This window comes from Budorcas taxicolor, chromosome 13 (assembly GCF_023091745.1).
Source record: "Budorcas taxicolor isolate Tak-1 chromosome 13, Takin1.1, whole genome shotgun sequence".
NCBI classification, from domain to species: Eukaryota; Metazoa; Chordata; class Mammalia; order Artiodactyla; family Bovidae; genus Budorcas; species Budorcas taxicolor.
In genome coordinates this window covers 62879957-62903589 of record NC_068922.1, presented here as the reverse complement: position 1 = coordinate 62903589, position 23633 = coordinate 62879957, and the positions used below count along the sequence as shown (strand labels likewise).

Here is a 23633-nt window from a genome sequence, read left to right as displayed (position 1 = left end):
AACTTGGCTCAGCTTGCTTTGAATGGTATTTCTCAAAAAGAATCTAACATACCTTAAATAATTCATCTTAATATGCATTCAAGAAGATAGACAGTTTAACAAAAAATATCTGAAACTGACTTATATTTCTAAATTGCTTAAAGCAGGAGGAAAAGCTCATCTAAAATATATCTTGTGTTAGAAATATAACAAAAATGTCATGTTCTGAACAGTCCAGTGAAAAGAACTAATAGACTGCTTACACTGCCATCTGGATCAGGAATCCAGTCCATACTCCCATGCCCCAACCTTCTACAGTAAATTCAAAATGCCACCTTCTCAATAAAGCCTTTCTAAGCCCTCTCCACACTTTTCTGCCCTCATAACTATACTTAAACAACAGTACTTAGTTCCTTGAGCTATTAGAGATTAAGTACTGCCCTACTCCTCAGTGTAGGGCAGTAGGTGCTAAAACAGAGAAAAGAGGAGTTCGATGGCTTAAGGCTAAAGGTGACAAGACCTAAAGAGGCCTGAAAACCAAACCAAAGGCTCAGCAGAGTTCTTTCTGGTTTCCGTTCATTAAGTGTGGTAATTGCAGCTTACTGGGGCTGAGGGGAAAGGTACATGGAGGTTCATTACACTATTCTGTCTACTCTATGTATGTTCAAAATTCTGCACAATAAATTGTTAAAAAATAATAATAAAGAGTAGGTGAAGATAGGCTCAAATCCTTTTTGCTCTTACTTTCGTACCTTTGAACTTTCTTTTTTCCTTTAAATATGATCTTAGCCAGCCTCCTTCCTCTGTTGTCAACAGGTCCACTGGGTCATTAGCCATTTAACAAATGTTGGTTTGGAGGATGAAAGACAGACCTTTGCACAGGCAGTGGAATTCCAAATGCTAGACTCTTGGCTCCACAATGTCTGATTCAGAAGAACTGCTGGGAGCTATTAGTTTAGCCTGCCCACCCAGGCATATGAAGACTCCTAGAGTTCCTTTTACACCACTCCCATATGCCTCTCATTTATGCCTACACAGTTTGTGTGCTTTCACTTAGCACAGGAACAGATCCGATCCAGTGTGACCACAGAAATTATCAGAAAGGTCCAAGGATGAGGAATCCAGAATGAAGCAGTTCAAATGTGGAACTGCAACAGACTGAAATTCTTTCCTAGTGGGGCAATAATCCAACGAAAATGTATTTTCAAAATCCCCAGACACAAGATCAGGAGGCTATACAATAACAATATGTCTAGGTGGTATATGAGATACATGTTGGCCTAAATTAGAGCTTCTGTCATTCTGAGCCTTTGCTAACATTCTCCCTTAATATGACTGCTTTCTTCTTTCTTGATACAAAGATAGTGGCAGTAATCTTATGCCTAGTTTTTTTCTTTTACTTTTTCTTAACTCACTATGAGAACAAAGTAAACAGGGGAGATAGGAAGATGTTCTACAGTAATAAAACTAGCATTTCCAGAAGAATGGAAATTACTAAAAAGAACATGAATATGAGAGTAATGTTATAATGTGAAAATAACTAGGCCATGGGCAGTGCAAGTCGGCGGTGGAGGGGGTGGGGGTAGGGGGGGTAGATTAAAACATGTCCTCACACCAGTCAACTGGTGGCACCATGAGCCTAGATATGGATAATACCTTGGTATTGAATACAGGCTATTTAAGTTTGGTTCTTGAGCAAATTCCTCAAGAGTGGACACGTTCAGAAAGGCTGAACTTAGTTATTTACAAAATGCTGGCAAAAAGGTATAAGAACCACTTAAGAAGCAACTTGTAAGTCATAAAGTCCTAATTCTACACACAAGTATTCGGGGCAAAAATAAAACTTCCACTTGCGTCAAAGGTTGATAAAGGCCTCATCTGGGAATCCTCTGATTCAAAGCAGAAGGAAGAGCAGCCAACTGAACAAATCAAGCCAATCAAAAAGCCTGGATTCCACTCATGATCTGCTCTTTGAAAGCTACCCTTCAAGACCTGATGATTCAGATGACATCTTCCACATGCAACTTTTACTGATGATGTCTTTTATTCCATTCATGTGTCCTCATCTGAACCTGTCTCACTCATTTACTTAAGTGCACAGGCCATACACCTCTCACAAGGTATCAAGTTTCTTAAGACCTGAAAAACTTGTCTTCTGAAGAACTCTTAGCTTTCTGCCTTTCATGAAAACCATGCTAAATATATTTTGTTTGCTTTTTATAATATGGACAACTCACAAATATCCCAAACTCAGGACTAAAATTTAAATAACCAGTAAACACACATTTATGTTCAAGCTGGTTTTAGAAAAGGCAGAGGAACCAGAGATCAAATTGCCAACATCCACTGGATCATGGAAAAAGCAAGAGAGTTCCAGAAAAACATCTATTTCTGCTTTATTGACTATGCCAAAGCCTTTGACTGTGTGGATCACAATAAACTGTGGAAAATTCTGAAAGAGATGAGAATACCAGACCACCTGACCTGCCTCTTGAGAAACCTATATGCAGGTCAGGAAGCAACAGTTATAACTGTTGACATGGAACAACAGACTGGTTCCAAATAGGAAAAGGAGTATGTCAAGGCTGTATACTGTCACCCTGCTTATTTAACTTCTATGCAGAGTACATCATGAGAAACGCTGGACTGGAAGAAGCACAAGTTGGAATCAAGATTGCCGGGAGAAATATTAACAACCTCAGATATGCAGATGATACCACCCTTATGGCAGAAAGTGAAGAGGAACTAAAAAGTCTCTTGATGAAAGTGAAAGTGGAGAGTGACAAAGTTGGCTTAAAGCTCAACATTCAGAAAGCGAAGATCATGGCATCTGGTTCCATCAGTTCATGGGAAATACATGGGGAAACAGTGGAAACAGTGTCAGACTTTATTTTGGGGGGCTCCAAAATCACTGCAGATGGTGACTGCAGCCATGAAATTAAAAGAAGCTTACTCCTTGGAAGAAAAGTTATGATCAACCTAGATAGCATACTGAAAAGCGGAGACATTACCTTGCCAACAAAGGTCCGTCTAGTCAAGGCTATGGTTTTTCCAGTGGTCATGTATGGATGTGAGAGTTGGACTGTGAAGAAAGCTGAAGAATTGATGCTTTTGAACTGTGGTGTTGGAGAAGACGCTTGAGAGTCCCATGGACTGCAAGGAAATCCAACCAGTCTATTCTAAAGGAGATCGGTCCCAGGTCTTCTTTGGAAGGAATGATGCTGGGGCTGAAGCTCCAGTACTTTGGCCACCTCATGCAACGAGTTGACTCACTGGAAAAGACTGATGCTAGGAGGGATTGGAGGAGAAGGGGACGACAGAGGATGAGATGGCTGGATGGCATCACCGACTCGATGGACGTGAGTTTGAGTGAACTCTGGGAGTCGGTGATGGACAGGGAGGCCTGGCGTGCTGCGATTCACGGGGTCGCGAAGAGTCAGACACGACTGAGCGACTGAACTGAACTAAAACACAAACTTATTATAAAACGTGCAAAGTAAATGATCTATAACAACTGTAGGTAGGAGATAAAGGAGAACAATTTCAAAAGGCTCCTGAATTTAGCAAACTTTACCAAATATACATACAAAGAGGTAGTAGCTCAACAAGATCCCTTAAGTCTTGTAATAATAACACAGATGAAGACTTGAACAAGAAAGCAGCTTACTACCAACTGATCCTACAAAATTAGGAAACGCTGGGGTGATCACACACTCAGATAATGGCAAGTGTGGAAATCTGCCTTCTTCAAGTGTGGAGTTGTGTGCCATTCAAATACACACCTGTACTCACTTGAGTGTGTGGCTCTGTGGCCCAACTCTGACCCTAAATATTGCAATGCAAGCTAGATGAGCAAAATGGAGAACTTTCTAAGTCTTCCAACCGCAAAGAAGCAGACTGGGCTAAATTCCTCTCAAAACCCATACTGAAAACACAGTCCTCTTTCCCATGGAAATATGGCTTTAAGAGGTATACTTCCTATATTACAATCAATTTGAAAATTTTAATCAATAATCTATCAATATCCTGCAAAAAGCTAATTTGTAACTCTGAATTTGGGTTGTTGACAATTTAAAAATTTCAGTTTTGATATAAAATAAATTTATTCACCAAATAGATGTTTTGATTTCATTAAAAAGTTATCTTTAGGAGTCCCACGTGGCCTAGGGTTAGGACTCGGCACTGTCACTGCCATGGCCTGGGTCTGATCCCTGGTTGGGGAACTGAGATCCTGCAAGCTGTGTCAGCATAACCAAATATATATATATGTATATATATTTCGTGTGTGTGTGTTAGTCGCTCAGTCGTGTCCGACTCTTTACGACCCCGTGAACTGTAGCCTGCCAGACTTCTATGTCCATGGAATTCTCCAGGCAAGAATCCTGGATATTCCCCCTCCCCCAAAAAGCTATCTTTGGGGCAAAGACTAGAAATTTCTTCAAAGAAGATACATGAATGGACAATAAACACATGAAAGGATGCTCAACATTGTTAGCCATTAGGGAAATGCAAGTCAAAATGACAATGTGACACCACTTCCAACCCACTAGATGCCTATAATAAAGAAAAAGACAGATAATAACAAGTATTGGGGAGGATGTGGAGAAACTGGAATCCAAATATACTGCTAAAGGGAATGTAAAATAGTTGGCTACTCTTCCAAAGGGACCTGGCAGTTCCTCAAAAAGTTAAACACAGAATTACCATATAACCCAGTAATTTCACTCCTAGGTATATACCAAAAGAACAGAGAATGTGTGTACATATAAAAACTCATAGACAAATGTTTATAGCAACTCAATTCTGATTAGCCAGAAAGTTGAAACAAGCCAAACTCCATCAACTGATAAACATTTAAGCAGAAATGAGGCACAGCATATACTTGTTATTCACAGTAGTTGTGTTCTGTAAAGCTACTGCAAACACTGAATTACCAAATACCAAACCACTGTTCCTAGGGAAATAAACACAAGGTTAGGTTCCTTCAAGTGTCTGGTCAAAACATTTTCATCAATGGATCAATATATAGCCTTGTTTTATGTGTTTCTGTTTAAAGCTATCTGGATTTAATATATTGTTGATTCACTAACACTGAATTCATTCCCAACAGCAATATAACTCATGCCTGAACAAAGCTTATTTGACATACATATATTTCCTTTAAGGCATATCACAGTCTTCTCTTCCTTAGGAACACTAGACGGTACTTCAGTGCTACACTTGGGGGCCATTTTAAACAGAAAAATTACCAACAGCAGAAAAATGCGGCACTAAATAGACCACAAAAAGAACTTGTTTGGGAACAAAAAAAAACCAACTTGTTTGCAGTATGAGAACTAAAGCAAGAAAGAAGGCAGAGTGTTATCATGCATGTTCAAGTTCAACTGGGAATGTGAGTGCTGGGCAACTCAAAAATTTTCACTGTTCATGTCCAAAAATGACCTCATATTGATTTTTGGATACAAACATTTTAGCAAGTATACAGTTTCACACATACAGAATCTGTGATTGATGAGGACTGACTGTGTATCATACAATGAACATTATTCAGTCCTAAAAAGGAATGAAGTGCTAATATGCACTACAACATGGAAAAACAAAAATCATCATTTTAAGTGAAAGCAGTCAGTCACAAAAAACTGACCAAGTCACAAAATACTGTAGTTTTCCCAATCTTAAATCCAGTGACAGAAAATAGATGAAGGGATGGGAAAGGAGGAAAATGCAGAGTGACTGTTAATGGGTATGGAGTTTCTTCTGGGGATTATGAAAATGTCCCGGTATACAGTGGCAATAGCTGCCCAACCTTGTATATATACTAAAATTCATTAAATTGTACACTTTAAAAGAGTATAGTATGTGAATTATATCTATTATAAAGCTGTTAATGAAAAAACACTATTCCCTACATTATTTTCTGACTTATGCATAGCAATATGCTTATGACCTGCTTTTCAAATTAATGCCAAAAGAAAAATGGTGCCTTATCATACAATTACTTGGGTATAACTTAAGCAGTTCACTTCTAGCAAAGCAAGCCTAAAACTGGCCCTTCTCTAAGCACACACTTCTTTCCTTATTAAGATAGAGCCTTGGGGTATTTTTGTTTGTTCTCTTTTCTTTATTTTTTGGCCATTGCCTATGGATGAGGAAAAAAAAAAACTAAAAATGAGTTTGCAACAAAAGTGTTTTACTTGAAAATGAGAACATTTGCATGTTTGCAGCACATCCATCTAAAACAAGTTCCAGAAGAAACAACAACAAAGGGAGAGCGATGTCACCGATCACTCAAGAACTCAGCCTGAAGACCCCTTAGATATTCCAAAGCCAATCCCTGTAGATGGTTGACAGAAGCAACAGAGTGAGTAACTCACTTCTCTGTCCAAACCCTGATTCTGAATTCCAGCCAAAGTCACAGTATTATGAAAAGGAGAAAAGAAGAAACATTTTTTAAAAGTCATCTAAAAGTCACCTTGTCTACCTGGATTCCACACTGGTTTAACCCAGTACATCTCAAATTATTTAAGTACATATGAATTACCTGGGGAAATCTTATTAAAATGCAAATTCACTAGATGTGTGACACAGCCTGAGATTCTACATTTTTAAAAAGCTCCCAGGTGACAATGATGCTGCTAGCCTCAGCATAGACAACATGTATTTACTTTTCTCATGGCTAAGGTAAAGTTGATGTTGCCTGACCACTCTTGTCTAAAGTGAAGGGGAATACAAACAGCCAGCTTCTGCAAAAGGCCTATCAATCCACCATGCATGCTCTTCATCAATCGGAGTTTCTTTTTCTTAATCACATTTAGGGGCTGAATCTCTCAAATGCTGTTCACATAGATCTCTTAAACTGAGGTACATAAATATTAAATTAAACCTTAGGTAGCAAGGAGCAAACTCCTGGCTCCCTTGATGCAACCCAGTGGCATGATTCTTTCTGAAACACCACCAATACAGGCTCATTTTTAGACTGGCAGTCTCAGATGAACTGAAATTATGTACATAACTAGTTGTTCCCTATATTCAGTTGGCTCATTCACTTTGCTATTTCTTTGTAAAATACCACTGAATTTGATCCACTTTTTCAGAATTACAAGTTATTTTGAATTTTAATCCAGTTCTCCAAGGAATCAGGCTCTGATACTGAGGAATTATTTTCTCTAAGTCATAGTTTTGTTATCTGTGAAACAGAAATAATTCCTTGTAAGTCTATTCTAAGAATCTATGACTCTAGAGTTTATTTCCCTTCCAATCTTTAGTACTTGAGATCTATGACATTTTGCTTTATTTTGCTTACTTCCCAGTTCTCCAGAGAAAGGAGCCTGCATAAACTATATATAGACATTCCTATATTTAACTATCTTTACAAGGAACTCTCAGAGAAGTTAACATGATGAACTGGAAATATCCTCAAGTAAGTAAAAACAAAAATAAAAAGTAAAAAAAATAAAACCTTAAATTATCCTTCTCAGTGCCAATCCCAAAAATACACAAGCAGCCAAATGTACACTTGTTTGTTCACTTGGGTTGCTGCTGTCTTCCTGACCAAAGGCAACACCTGTGCACAGGTAAAAGCTGTGCTTAAATGTACGTGACTGGAGAGAGCTACAGCTGAGGAAAAGCAGTCCATTACCTCTTCTCATAAGTCTCACCAGCTGTGTTTTCCTGATGACACAGAATCTGTCCACCTGCTCCCACAGATGGCACAGCTGCAGTTAAAGTGAAACACCTGGTTCTGTACACCCATTCCATGCAGCTTGCTAGAACCCTAGTTACCAATCAGGCAAGCCCAAGTCAGCATTTTCATCGTACTGCCAAAATTAAAGACCAACGTCATTCTTAACTATAAGATGTTAAAATATATTTTTCATATCCAAAACACAAATACAACAATGTCAAAGAAGTTAGAGTAATAATGCTAAAGAATTGTTATAAAGTGTGAAATCCTAGATTACAAATTTGGTTATCATTAACCACTTCCCAAACTACTTAATTCAGAGCACTTAAAGGAAGAAAAGGAGATGGTAATGGCACACCACTCCAGTACTCTTGCCTGGAAAATCCCATGGATGGAGGAGCCTGGTAGGCTGCAGTCCATGAGGTCTCGAAGAGTCGGACACGACTGAGCGACTTCACTTTCAGTTTTCACTTTCATGCACTGGAGAAGGAAATGGCAACCCACTCCAGTCTTCTTGCCTGGAGAATCCCAGGGACGGGGGAGCCTGGTGGGCTGCCATCTACCGGGTCGCAGAGTCGGACACAACTGAAGTGACTTAGCAGCAGCAGCAGCAGCAATCCCAGTAAAATGAGCTCATTTTCTCCCAGCAGTCAGTGCGTTATATTAAGAATGGCAGTATCACTACTAGTAAATGTACTCAATTAAGAAATAACGCCAAATAAACATGTGCAAAATGAGAATTTCTTCCTAGTTTTACACTTAAGAAACTTTACAATTGAGATTTTTTTATTCTCCCCATGGGACTTTAAATTAACTTAGGTGTGTATATGCTCAGCCACTCAGTCATGTCCAACTCTGTGATCCCAGGGACTGTAACCGGACTGTCCATGGGGTTGCAAAGAGTCGGACACAGCTGAGCGACTTTCACTTTAACTTTACTGCAATGTCCTATATCAAAATAATTCTTCCTCCCCCTAATGCTTTCTCCATTTAGATTTGGATGGTCTTTATCAGGTTTAGATACTCTAAATCAGTATTTCTGAAAGTAGTCTTTAGACCACCTAAAAGAACTTAGGAAGTTTGATGAAAAAAACACGGATTCTTGACCTGATCCTAAATTCTGGAATTTAAATTTCTGGAAGGTAAAGTCCCAGAAGCTGTATTTAACAAGCTTCCCAGATGCCTGGGATGCACACCAAAGCGTATGTGGCACGTAGTTATTTTTTCCTCCTTAATCATTATTTTAATAAGCCTACATTTACTAGTTACTTGATATGTTAATTTGGGGGCAGATACCATGATTCATTGGAAGGGCTGATGCTGAAGCTGAAACTCCAATACTTTGACCACCTGAAGCAAAGAACGGACTCATCCGAAAATACCCTGATACTAGGAAAGATCGAAGGCAGGAGGAGAAGGGGACAAGAGAAGATGAGATGGTTGGATGGCATCACAGACTCAATGGACATGAGTTTGAGTAAACTCCGAGAGTTGGTGATGGACAGGGAGGCCTGGCGTGCTGCAGTCCATGGGGTTGCAAAGAGTCAGACACAACTGACAGACTGAATTGAACTGAACTGAACCATGACAAGCATCATATCCACCTTTTGCCTTTAATCCTTCCCTTTTAAATTAGATATACATCCTCTTTTACAAACTACGAAATTGACTCAGATCTCATGTGTGAGTGCTAAGTTGGTTTGTTAGGGGAAGGACGCTGACTGAAACCGCCCACCCTGGCCAGGCATCACAGTAACCATTTGCGTGAGTTGTTTTACGACAGGAGGTCCTGGTAAGGAACAGGGAACTAATAAGCCTCCACCAACCAGAAGAGTTCAGGAAAGGTCAAAACGAGACACCACCTGTCCAACCACCTCCCAGAATCCTTCTCTCTGGCATCCATCTTTGCTGAACAAGGCATGCACCACAAGGAAGGACTCTGAGTCAGAATGATTGGCTAAGGACAACCCAGAAACTATTCCCATCACCATAAAACCAAGACTGCAAGCCATGTGACAGAGCAGTTCTCCTGGGTTCCCTTACCCTCCTGCTCTCCACCGGGGCACCCTTTCCCAATAAAATCTCTTGCTTTGTCAGCACATGCGTCTCCGTGGACAATTCATTTCCGAGTGTTAGACAAGAGCCCAGTTTTGGGCCCTGGAAGGGGTCCCCTTTCCTACACAGCTTCAGTCGTGTCCAACTCTTTGCAGTCCTATGGACTGTAGCCCGCCAGGCTCCTCTATCCATGGGATTCTCCAGGCAGGAATACTAGAGTGGGTTGCTATGCCCTCCCTCCAGGGGATCTTCCCAACCCAGGGATCGAACCCCTGTCTCTTATGTCTCCTGCATTGGCAGTTGGGTTCTTTTACTATTAGCTCCACCTGGGAAGTCTTAAAGGGGTTGGGGGTGGCAGCAGGATAAATCAGGAGTCTGGGATCAGCAGATACAAACTACTATACATAAAATAGATAAACAACAAAATCCTACTGTCAGCAGAGGAAACTACATTCAATATCTTGTAAAAAAAAGAACTATAATGAAAAAGAATATATGTATAGCTGAATCATTTTACATAAGAAACACAACAATGTAAATCAACTATATTTCAATTAAAAAACAATAAATAAATAAAAAGCAGAATGCATCATCTGTCATATATATTAGTTTACACTGGTGAAAATAATCACCAAAATACCTTTATGGCATTAACGAGCTAAAAATGGCAAGATTCCTATGACAGGCCTGGAGAGTTTGATCCACCTGAAGCTTTCCTTCTCTATGTCAATATCAATAGCAGGAAGGACCTATTTTCACTTCTGGCACTGTTCTATTTTAGTTACAGGTTCATTAATTCCTTTTTCTACTACCAGACACATGGAGAGACATCATCTCCTACAACTGCAGGTAACAGGTGCATCTGCAAGAGCCAATTGCTCCAAAATAGACAAGCCTGCACTTTTTGAGAAAGGGAAAAGGATTTGAATGGTTCTTGGCAACCTCAAGAAGCAATTGGTCATATATTTGCCTTTTTTACAGAGCATTTGGAAAGTTCTCTGAGATGAAAGGTGTGATCACTTTAAAGGCATCTCACTACTAACATTGAACAAATCAATACTGAAAGCTGCAGTCATTCATTTATGTTCCAAGGTACTTAAGATAGCAGAAGAGATAAATGTCTTTGCTCTTATTTAAAGCAAAGGTCTGACAGAATGGTTTTGTGGACTGCTCATCTGACTGGAAATTAGACTTCACAAAATACTATGATTCCATTTATTAAAAAATTATACATTCGTATGTTTTACAGATGTCTGTAAAGGTATTCCAAAAAGTCTGGAAATACAAACTTTCAGTGATGAGGTGAAACGGAATTTTTACTTTTGACTGCAATTTGCTATAAATTTTTTATGAGAATGTCGAGCTACTTTTGTAAACTATCTTTCAAAAATCATATAATTATAATAAATTATCACAGATTTAGCATAGCAGAGAAATGGAACATGGTAGCTAACAGAGTTAGTCTATATAGTTCTGAGGAGTTCAGGTCCTGTCTCTACTACCTAAACAGAGAGACATGCCCTGAGTTCATTATCCATGTAGCCTCTGTTTTCTGAACTGTAAAGTGGGATATGGCAATAGTACAAATCAGCCTGTTGTGAGCACTGAATAAAATAATCTATATGAAATCCTCATGTAAACCACTATTTTTCAGTGTAGGTACAAACTACAAATATGTGATAAAACATAAGATAGTGGTTAAAGCTTTCTTTCTTCAAATAATTCACCATATACTTAATAGTCATACAGATCTTCTAAGGTCACTATGCTCATTTTACACAGAATAACAGACAGTATAAACTATGGTACAGTAGATTAAATCGACAATGAGTCCGTGCTCAGATGTGTCCAACTCTTTGTGATCCTACGAACTGTAGCCCACCAGGCTCCTCTGTCCATGGAATTTTCCAGGCAAGAATACTGGAATGGGTTGCCATTTCCTCCTCCAGATGATATTCCAGACCTAGGGATCAAACCCGTATCTCTTGCGTCTCCTGCAATGGCAGGTGGATTCTTCCCCACTGACGGCACCTGGGAAGTGCCGATTAAATATATACAAAGTCTAATAAATTTCGGCCACAGATTTTGCAAAGAAGAACCCAGGAACTCTCTCAATAAATCCCTAATATATTACTTCATTGTCAAATAGCTCTCACAAAAACACCAGAAAAGTCTATCTTTAGACTTTTATCTAAAGTATATATCTAAATTGAAAATAATTAGCTTTACAAACATTCATATGATAAAGAGAATTCATCTGTTCGCTACAAAGGTCTAGTTAGGTCCAGTCTCTATTTTCATTCACCATTTTTTTAAGCTGACCTGTGTGCCTCGCAGGATCTTAGTTCTCCAACCAGGGAATGAACCTGCCCGGGCAGTAAAAGCAGAGTCCTATCCACTAGACTGCCAGGGAATTCCCCACCATCTTATTCACATATCCTGCTGTCTACTCAACATCTCCAGTTGGACATTTAACAGATACCTCATATACAAAATGCTGCTGCTGCTGCTAAGTCGCTTTAGTCGTGTCCAACTCTGTGTGACGCCATAGACAGCAGCCCACCAGGCTCCCCCGTCCCTGGGATTCTCCAGGCAAGAACACTGGAGTGGGTTGCCACTGCCTTCTCCATATACAAAATGTCCCATTTCAAATTCTTGGTTCCCCATCCCAGCCTAAACCTGTCTGGGACTTCTACCATCTCCCCAGTCTTTCTCAAATCAGTAAAGATGCAGTTTAAGTCAATATCTTGGAGTCATCCTTGACACACAACCACCTACTGAGGCAAATTCTAGCCAAGCCACTGGGGCAAATTCTATCAGCTGCACCTTCAAAATATCCTGAATCCAACTATTTCTCCTTACCTCCGCCATTAATAAATATTCTGATCCAAATCAACTTCCCTCTCTTGGCTCAGAGCAATAATTTTTTTTGTTCTTATATTTATAATAGTTTCTAAATTTACATTCCTGCTTCCACCATTGCCATTAGTATTTTCTCCAAGAGCAGAATTAACTCTTTAAAATAGATAAAAGAGATCAAGTCTCCCCCTGATCAAAACCCTCCAACAGTCTCCCACCTCGTTTAGAAAACCCAACCTCCTTCCCTTGACTCTTCAGACCCCACACGCTCTGGCTCCAATTTACCTCCTGACAGTCAACCTCTATTGCCCTTACAGTGTTTTCAGTTTGTTGGGCAAACTGGCTTCCTTGCTGCTTTATGAACTGATCGAGCATACTCCCTCCTCAGAGCTGTGACACTTGCTTCCCTTTGTCGGACTGCTCCTCTTCCAGATATCCACATGGCTAGCCTATTTTCTCCAGGTCTTTGCTCAAATAGCATTTGATCAGAGAAGTCTTTCTTAACCACTGCATCGAACTGCACTCCCCACCACCCTCCTCTCTCTAGTTAACACACTTAGTTAATACTTTATCACCACCTGAATATATTAATCAATTAATCAGTGATCAACGCAAAGAAATAGAGGAAAACAACAGAATGGGAAAGACTAGAGATCTCTTCAAGAAAATTAGAGATACCAAGGGAACATTTCATGCAAAGATGGGCACAATAAAGGGCAGAAATGGTAGGGCTCTAACAGAAGCAGAAGATATTAAGAAGAGGTGACAAGAATATACAGAAGAACTAAACAAAAAAAGATCTTCATGACCCAGATAACCAAGATGGTGTGATCACTTACCTAGAACCAGACTTCCTGGAATGTGAAGTCAAGTGGGCCTTAGGAAGCATCACTACGAACAAAGCTAGTGGAGGTGATGGAATTCCAGTTGAGCTATTTCAAATCCTGAAAGATGATGCTGTGAAAGTGCTGCACTCAATATGCCAGCAAATTTGGAAAACTCAGCAGTGGCCACAGGACAGGAAAAGGTTAGTTTTCGTCCAATCCCAAATAAAGGCAAAGCCAAAGAATGCTCAAACTACTGCACAATTGTACTCATCTCACACGTTAGCAAAGTTATGCTCAAAATTCTCCAAGCCAGGCTTCAACAGTACATGAACCATGAACTTCCAGAAGTTCAAGCTGGATTTTGAAAAGGCAGAGGAACCAGAGATCAAATTGCCAACATCTGTTCTATTATAGAAAAAGCAAGAGAGTTCCAGAAAAACATCTACTTCTGTTTTATTGACTATGTCAAAGCCTTTGACTGGGTGGATCACAACAAACTGTGGAAAATTCTTTGAGAGATGGGAATATCAGACTACCTGACCTGCCGCCTGAGAAATCTGTATGCAGGTCAAGAAGCAACAGAGTTGGACATGGAACAATAGACTGGTTCCAAATCGGGAAAGGAGTACATCAAAACTGTATATTGTCACCCTGCTTATTTACTTCTATGCAGAGTACATCATGAGAAATGCCAGGCTGGATGAAGCACAAGCTAGAATCAAGATTGCTGGGAGAAATACCAAAAACCTCAGATATGCAGATGACACCACACTTACGGCAGAAAGCAAAGAAGAACTAAAGAGCCTCTTGATGAAAGTGAACGAGCAGAGTGAAAAAGTTGGCTTAAAACTCAACATTCAGAAAACTAAGATCATGGTATCCAGTCCCATCACTTTGTGGCAAATAGATGGGGAAACAATGGAAACAGTGACAGATTTTATTTTGGGGGGGCAGCAAAATCACTGCAGATGATGGCTGCAGCCATGAAATTAAAAGATGCTTGCCCCTTGGAAGAAAAGCTATGATCAACCTAGACAGCCTATTAAAAAGCAGAGACATTACTTTGCCAACAAAAATCTGTCTAGTCAAATCTATGGTTTTTCCAGTAGTTATGTATGGATGTGAGAGTGGGACTATGAAGAAAGCTAAGTACTGAAGAACTGATGCTTTTGAACTGTGGTGTTGGAGAAGACTCTTGAGAGTCCCTTGGACTGCAGTCAATCCTAAAGGAAATCAGTCCTGAATATTCACTGGAAGGACTGATGCTAAAGCTGAAACTCCAGTACTTTGGCCACTTGATGCGAAGAACTGACTCATTTGAAAAGACCCAGATTCTGGGAAAGACTGAAGGCAGGAGCAGAAGGTGACGACAGAGGATGAGATGGTTGGATGGCATTATCAACTCGATGGACACAAGTCTGAGTAAGCTCCAGGAGTTGGTAATAGACAGGGAAGCCTGGCACGCTGCAGTCCATGGCGTGCAGAGTCAGATAGGACTGAGCGACTGGACTGAACTGAATTGAAGATATTCAATATTGTGTTGCGGCTTCCCTGGTGGCTCAAGTGGTAAGAAGCCACCTGCCAATGCAGGAGACACAGGTTTGATCCTTGGTCCAGGAAGATCCCACATGCCGCAGAGCAACTAAGCCTGAGTGCCACAACTACTGAGCCTGTGCTCTGGAGCCCAGGAATAGCAACTACTGAAGCCTGCGCGCCCCAAGAGCCTGTGCTCAGCAACAGAAGAAGCCACTGAAATGAAAAGTCCGCACTCCACAACAGAGAGAAGCCCATGTAGCAACAAAGACCCAGCACGGCCAATTAAATACACAAAATTTTACATGCATGTAGAAATATATTTTTCATCACACTCTTTGAGAGGACTTCCTTTTGTTCACTAGTGAATCCCTGACACCTGTACAAAGTAGGACTCAGCAAATGTTAAAAGACTGGTGAGGATATTAAAAAAATGAACTTCACATAGATTGCTGACCCAAGCATAAATGGCGCAGCATCTCTGGAAAACCTTTTGGCAGTATACACACTCAGTGACCTTCCAACTGCACTCCTGGGTATGTACCCAACAAAGAGTCATACACACATACACCCAAAGACATAGAAGAATATTCTTTGGAGCATTATTCCTAACAGCCAAAAACTGGAAATAATCAAATGTCCATCAACAACAGAGTGGATAAATTGCGGTATATTTTTATAATGGGATTCTATACAGCAATAAGAAAAAACTATTGACACAAGGACATGGGTCATTACTGTTGAACAAAAGAAGCCAGACAGAATATATACTATATGACTCTTATTTATATAACATTCCTTAAAAAAAAAAAAAAAAGACAAAGCTGATGAATGGTAATAGAGGTCAGGATACTGGTTACCCTGGGAGAGAGAGAGGGATAGTATCTGGCAGGTGAGAGGTGGGTTTCTGAAGTAGCTGCTCTTAATATTCTATTTTTTGATCTGGAAAGCACAAGTATGATCACTTTATGAAAAGTTATTGAGCTGTACATTTATGATTTGTGAATTTTTTAATAAAAAGGTTTACCAAAAAAAGAGAACGCTACAGGGAAAAATTAACATTATTAAGCTATCTTCCAAACAGTTAATGATTCCATTTATCTTTTTTTCCCCTTCCTTCGTCTGGTTGCACCATGAGGCTTATGGAAATCTCAGTTCCCCAACCAGGGATCAAACCCATGTCTGCTGCAGTGGAAGCATAGCCCTCCAGGGAAGTCCCTCCACTTACCTTTTAAACATCTTTTTGTTAATAGCAAAAAGCAAATTTATTTTCATTTAAAACATAACTCAAGATTAGGTGATTAAAGCCACATCTTCATTCACCTATAAACTGGAATCCGAGTGTTAAGAAAATCAACCTAAAGATCCTTTCTCATTACACAATACTGTTAATATCTAACTAGATACAAGGACCTACTCAAATGAGAAAAATTTACTCATCTGTTCCTGACAGACCTTTCCCCAATGGTTTCTATTTCCAAATGTCAGCATTCAGGGTAAGTTGAATAAAACCTTTAGCCATGTTTTCCCCCTTAATCTGTGGAACCAAAATCAGTGTCATGTTCTAATATTGGCATCAACTGTCTGCCTGTTTTCCCTATAATCGAGAAGCGGGTTCACATGTAAACAGGACTGATCTCACAAATGCATAAACATACAAAGAGATCCTTTCCTTAAAATAAATCTGTGCTCCACACACGGCCAAACCCTTGCACAATAAATTAACTCTTAGCAGCCTCCAAGCTAAAAAACTGAAGTGAAACCAATTAAGCCCTAATGAGATCCCAATTTCTTATTTCTGAAAGAAGTCTTAATAGATCCCTGTAAGTTTATAATCTTTATCAACCATCCAGATAATCCTGTTAGACTTAGTTCCAAATCTGCGTATCTGAAAATGTGCTACAATCAAAAAAGCTTTGATTACTGCATTTACAGCTTTCACTGCCACAACCAACATGTGCTTTAAAAAACTGGGAAATTTCAATTGCTTCAAAATGGAAATAACAGCCTTAATTAGAAAAGATGGCACTTCTCTGTAAAAACACCAAATGGCAGATGACGCTGGTGCTTGGGAGGGCCCGGAGGAGGCCCCCAGGGGCCCTGGAATGGGAGGCCACAGTAGCTTCTGCAGAGGCTTTGGCAGCGGCATCTGGGGCCGGGGTTGAGGCCAAGGCAGAGGCTGTGGACCTCGCAGAGGCAAGGCCAAGAGGACAAGTGGCTCCCCATTACCAAGCTGGGCTGCCTGGTCAAAGAAATGAAGATCAAGTCCTTGGAGGAGATCTATTTCTTCTCTCTGCTATCAAGGAATCTGAGATTGCTCACTTTTTCCTGGGAGCATCCCTGAATTAAGCAGACCTGTGCTGACCAGCAGACCAGGTTCAAGGCATCTGTTACTGTCAGGAGTTACTACAGGGCATGTCAGTTTGGGCATCAAGTGCTTTACAGAGGTAGCCATCATCCTGGCCAAGCTCTCCATCATCCCTGTGTGATGAGACGGCTACTGGGGGAACAAGATTGGAGCCCCACATGGTCCCTTGCAGGGAGACTGGCTGCTGTGGCTCTGTGCTGGTACGCCTCATCCCTGCCCCCAGGGGCACTGGTACTGTCCCAGCCCCTGTGCCCAAGAAGCTCCTGATGATGGCTGGCATTGACAACTGCTTCACCTCTGCCAGGGGCTGCACTGCCACCTTGGACAACTTCACGAAGGCCATTTTTGACACCATTTCCAAGACTCACAGTTACTCATCCCTGATCTCTGGAAGGAGACAGTATTCACTAAGTCTCTGTATCAGAATTCACTGACCATCTTGTAAAGAGTCTCTGTGCAGAGGAACCAGGCTCCAGCCGTAGCTACCACATAATTTTATATGAGAAAAATAAAGTGAATGAAGCTAGAGGGAAAAAAAACGATGACTGATAAATTGTTGTCTCCCAAACTCTGCATGTCCTAATAGTCTGCATAGTTATCCTATTCACTTTGGCCACCAAAAGGAATAAAGAAGCAGTTGTTAAAGGTTGTCAGATACCATGTCTGGTGGATGGTCTGAGAATTTTATCTTGAGGGTTTCCTCAGAATTTATTGCCTTTTAATTCATGGACACACAGACTGTGGAATGAGAAGAACCTCAGAGATCCTTTATCTTTTGAATTTCCTATATTTAGAGCATTATTTTGCCTCAACAAAAACCTGCACACCCACTGCGTACACATAAGGTGCTCAAAATGAGTTCAAGGACTTAGAGGCAGCAAGAGCAGAGTATCTATTCTTGGTCTTTGTGCTGATAAAAGCAGTTTCATAAAATGAGATGTTGTTGTTTAGTCACTGAGTCATGTCCAACTCTTTGTGACCCCTATGGACTTAGCCCACCAGGCTCCTCTGTTCATGGGATTTCCCAGGCAAGAAGACTGGAGTGAGTTACCATTTCCTTCTCCGGGGGATCTTCCTGACCCAGGAATTGAACCCATGTCTCCCACATTGGCAGAGAGATTCTCTACCGCTAAGCCACCAGGAAAGCCCCAGTAAATGGGTAAGACCTCACTCAGTATTTCATGCTAATATCGGGCAATCCATCAGCAGTATATGCATGCAATACAAATGTCTACACAAGACAGTTCTCCCAGTCAGGCTTTTTATAGCTGACAATACAGTAAGTTTACAGTACTAGGCAAAATGTCACCATCTCAGAGTCAGTATGATAGATGATTCCTCAGTGAGTCTAACGTAGGAACAAATTCTTTAGCCTGATATTCAAAGTGTCCCACAGTTCTGCCTCAGCCTGCCTTTACTCTTGCTTTTACTAGTACATCCCATACCTTCCAGACCAAGAGTTAGTAACTAAGGCCACTTCTCATCCCATTCCTGTACAAACCTTGCCCATGGTCTATTTCAGTAATGGCTATAGGCTAGCGATTTCTTTATTTTAAAAGAGTTGTTAAAAAAAAGAGGAGGAGAATATGTGACAGAATCCATTATGTGTTCCATAAAGCCTAAAATATCTACTAATAAGCTCTTTACAGAAAAAGTTTGCCTACTGCTGGCTTATTCCAGTATCAGGCCCTGGCATGATTTTCTTTATTGCATTTCTTCCTCTCTGTATTTACCAATCCAAGATGGACCCACCCATCAAAATGCGACTAAGTAATATTCAGTTAAGCCTTTCTTGCTACTTTCAGTGAGATGCACTCTTTTAAATCCATATCCTCTGTCTCCCTTAGCACACTATATCCTTCTAGTCTCCAAACCTAAAAATGACAACACATGGTCTGACAAAGCTATTGCATTAACCAAAATTATTTTACTGCTTCCATCTTGCCTGTTCAAATGCAACTTCACAGGGCCACTACAGTGCTCTACTTAGAATACAATCGTAACGACGCCATTCCCTCATCCTTTCTGTTGCTCTCCATTCGCTACGGAATAAAATCCAAGCATAAACCTGTTCCCTGCCTGGTTCTCTAGTCTCATCTCCTATCCTTCTTCACCTAGCACTTTATACTTTAAATAACATATTTATTTTCAATTCCTCCCCCCAAACCTGGTCCAGACTCAGCTTTCCCATCTCTTACCCTTTCTTTACTTGGGTCACACACTTTGTTGTCAGAAGTAAAAAAAACTTGATATATATCATCTCTGGAGAGTAATTTGGCAACATCTATCAAAATTATACAAATTGTACCCTTTGTCCAAGCAGTTCTACTTCTAGGAATCTAGTCGGCAGATTTATGAAATGGCATTTTCTGCAAAGCTATGCAGCACTGTTTCTAACAGCAAAAGATTGGCATGTGGAATGTTCATCAGTAGTGGACTGTAGAAAAAAAAGTATTATGCATCCATACAATGAAACACAATGCAGAATGAGGAAGTTCTTTTATCTATGTTATTATATGGCCTACAAGAATATATCTGCAAGGATACAGTAGAAACTAGTAATGCTAGCTGCCTCCAAGGAAGGCAAGTGTTGGCTGGAGCACAGAGGTGAAGGAGACAGTTCACTAAATAACCTTTGTACCTTTTAATTGTTGAATTATGTAAATATACTACCAGACCAAAACCTGATTTTTTAAAAACAGTTGTTGGAGAAGCCTTTTCTGAAACACACCCATACATACATGAACATACGTTAGGTCAGATGCGTATTGGTGGTGGTTCTTATCATGCTATTATTACTGCTTACCATTGATAATGAAACATCAATCTGTTCCTCCCTCCACCACTGAACAACTTTTAAACTTCTCTGGCACCTTAGAATTCTCTTATATCTGCCAACATCCTGTACTAGGGGCTTAATAAATGTTCGCCTGGTCAGGGAACTAGATCCCACATGTCACCGCTAAATAAACAAAATATCTTTTTTAAAAAAGTTCACCTTCTAGTATAATTAGCTTGGGTCACAGTAGAATACAGATATTAGTGAAAGTGAAGTTGCTCAGTCATGTCAGGCTCTTTGTGACCCCGTGGACTGCAGCCCACCAGGCTCCTCCATCCATGGGATTCTCCAGGCAAGAATACTGGAGTGGGTTGCTATTTCGGCCCCTCAAATAAATGATTTATTGAACTTAATTAGCAGAATACAGAGAACCAAGAGACTCAAGAAAAAGATAATCAATAATTGATTCTAGGATTTCAAATTACTATTTAAAAACCATGGCTTTAATGGAAACTCTCTTTATTTACCGAATCATTCCTTAGAGTACAACCGCCACAAAATTAGCGTGGACTATTTAGAGACCTACAGGACGCTCAGAACAAGTCAAGCGTTGGTATCCATGACTAGTTATGTGCTCAGTGGCTCGGAGGCATCTCCTCCCCAAGAAGTTCACCACCTCCATCAATTGAACCAGAATCTTTGCTTCAGTATTTCCCAATACAACTGTCCCCAACAGCATCAGTTATAAGAGGAAAAGATGGACAATCACTGTCCAAACTTAACTAAAACCCAGTTGTCAAAGTTTTCACTACAAGAGCAATCAACAAAAATCTATGTTAGGATATACAGGGCAAGACAGACTGGAAGATCTTTGAAGACAGGGACTGAATTTTATCCACCTGGGAACCCCCTCAAGCACCTAGAACCATCCCTGCAGCTAAAGGCAGCACAATATAGTTGTTAAATGAATAGCTTCACTTAAGACTATAAAGGAGATTTTTACTTTATCTGTATTGTTTAAATATCTAAAATATATTCATGCATTACAAAATAACTGATGTAATAACAAATAGTGTCTAGAACATGCTTTTACAATTCCTCAATTGATTCTCATCTTGTCAGGTAGATAGGGATGGTATGGCTGTCTCCTTTTCACAGATGATAAAAGCCATTCAAAAATCCAAATATGAATTGTCCAAGGTTGCACTGCTTGTGAGCTGAAAGTAAAAGGAAGCACTGGGATGATACCCATGTTTTCACTTATTACACATCTAACGAAAAAGAAAAGAATGTCCCCTTACAGATCCACTCCCAAAAACCTACACCCTTGCATTCTACCTGTGATAGTGACCAAATCACCTGACTCCTGAACTTTATATGAAATAAGAGGATGAGAATACTACTACTCACTGATTGCTATAAAAATCAGATGTGTGAAAACTATTCTGACATTTAAGTGGTAGTTGCTATTATTTCTGTTAATGATATGTAAATAAGAAATGACTGTTGACTCCAACAGAAGACAGACTCTATATTATAAAAGAGAATATGCCTTTCAGTAGAAACAAGACAACCAAAATTGATTTTCCCAAATACACTGTTTCCTTAACAACTAATTTTAAAACAAAGTAAAACACCCAACAAGCAAATGGAACTCTCATAGATCACTAGTAAAAATGCAAAATGGTACAGCGCAGCCACTTCAAAAAATACTTTGGGCGTTTCTTAAGAAGTTAAACATGAAATTACCTAGAACCCAGGGGGCCCACTCCTAAGTATTTACCCAAGAGAAATGAAGACGTGTGTGCAAAAGACATAAATGTTTAGAGTTTCATTCATATCATCAAAACAGGAAACAACCCAAATGTAGACAGACTTATTTTAAAAATTACAGTATATCCATACAGTGGAATGCTACTCAGCAATAAAAGGGAACCACAGATATATACAACATGGATGATTTCCAAAACAATTATAGTAAGTGAAAGATATCAGATACAAAGTCTACATATCGTACAGTTTCATTCATATGACATGGAAAAGGTGAAAAACTAGAGAGAAAGATAGAAACCACTAGAGGGGCAAAAACTAGTATAGTAGTTAGCAGGGGCTGCTAAATAAAGGGAAAGGAGCATGAGGTAACTACTGAGGATGATGGAAATAATCTATCTCCTGGTTGGTGTGATGACCACAATTGCATATATTCGTCAAAACTCACAGAACTGTAACCTTAAAAAAGAATAAAGTTTACTATATGTAAATTATACCTCAAAAACATGACTAAAAGAGAAAGAAAAACTAAACTACTTCATTTACACATCTGGGAGAAAAAGCAATAGTTAATTATCACAATATTTATGCTCAGTTTGGTTCAGTATTTGCTTAAGAAATTTTAGTTAAACCACCTAACAACTGCTGGGTTAAACCTCTCTGAGGAGGTTTTACAGGGATACCCTGTTTTCAGAGAAACCATTCTCTCTCTTTAATCATTAGTTTAATTATTTTGACAGTGCTCACTCCAGTAGTCACTACTACTTAACTTTCATTCATTACCACCTACTTCCTTCCAGTGCTCTCCCCATTCCAAAACTCCAAAAAAGGCAACCTACAGTTCTCTACAAATATATCTGAGAAATGAGCACACTTAAATTCCTTACTTGGAATTTCAAAGGCAAACCACTCAGTAGCAAATCACTCTGCCTTTTTCACAAGAAAAAAATATTTAAAATTTCACTATGCACCAAAACCAACCAGTCATATAAATAAATACATATACACACACAAATATTGTGAAAAGATGGGAAGCGAAAAGCAAAGGAATAAAGGAAAGATATACCCATTTGCATGCAGAGTTCCAAAGAATAGCAAGGAGAGATAAGAAAGCCTTCCTCAAGGATCAATGCAAAGAAACAGACGAAAACAACAGAATGGGAAAGACTAGAGAGCTCTTCAAGAAAATTAGAGATACCAAGGGAACACTTCATGCAAAGATGGGCTCAATAAAGGACAGAAATGGTATGGACCTAACAGAAGTAGAAGCTATTAAGAAGAGGTGGCAAGAATACACAGAAGAACTGTACAAAAAAGATCTTCACGACCCAGATAATCACGATGGTGTGATCTCTCACCTAGAGCCAGACATCCTGGAATGTTAAGTCAAGTGGGCCTTAGAAAGCATCACTACGAACAAAGCTAGTGAAGGTGATGGAATTCCAGTTGAGCTATTTCAAATCCTCAAAGATGATGCTGTGAAAGTGCTGCACTCAATATGCCAGCAAATTTGGAAAACTCAGCAGTGGCCACAGGACTGGAAAAGGTCAGTTTTCATTCCAATCCCAAAGAAAGGCAATGCCAAAGAATGCTCAAACTACCGCAAAACTGCACTCATCTCACACGCTAGGCAAGTAATGCTCAAAATTCTCCAAGCCAGGTTTCAGCAATACATGAACCATGAACTTCCAGATGTTCAAGCTGGTTTTAAAAAAGGCAGAGGAACCAGAGATCAAATTGCCAACATCCGCTGGATCATGGAAAAAGCAAGAGAGTTCC

At 39.8% G+C, this 23633-nt stretch overlaps 1 protein-coding gene and 1 pseudogene across 1 annotated transcript in view; one reads left to right on the top strand and one right to left on the bottom strand.

The window, feature by feature from the left end:
* The window catches only part of CBFA2T2 (CBFA2/RUNX1 partner transcriptional co-repressor 2), a 134853-nt gene that overhangs the window by 100041 nt on the left and 11179 nt on the right, over positions 1-23633 (bottom strand). The window lies entirely within an intron of this gene.
* Positions 16986-17798, top strand: LOC128058115 (40S ribosomal protein S2-like; annotated as a pseudogene).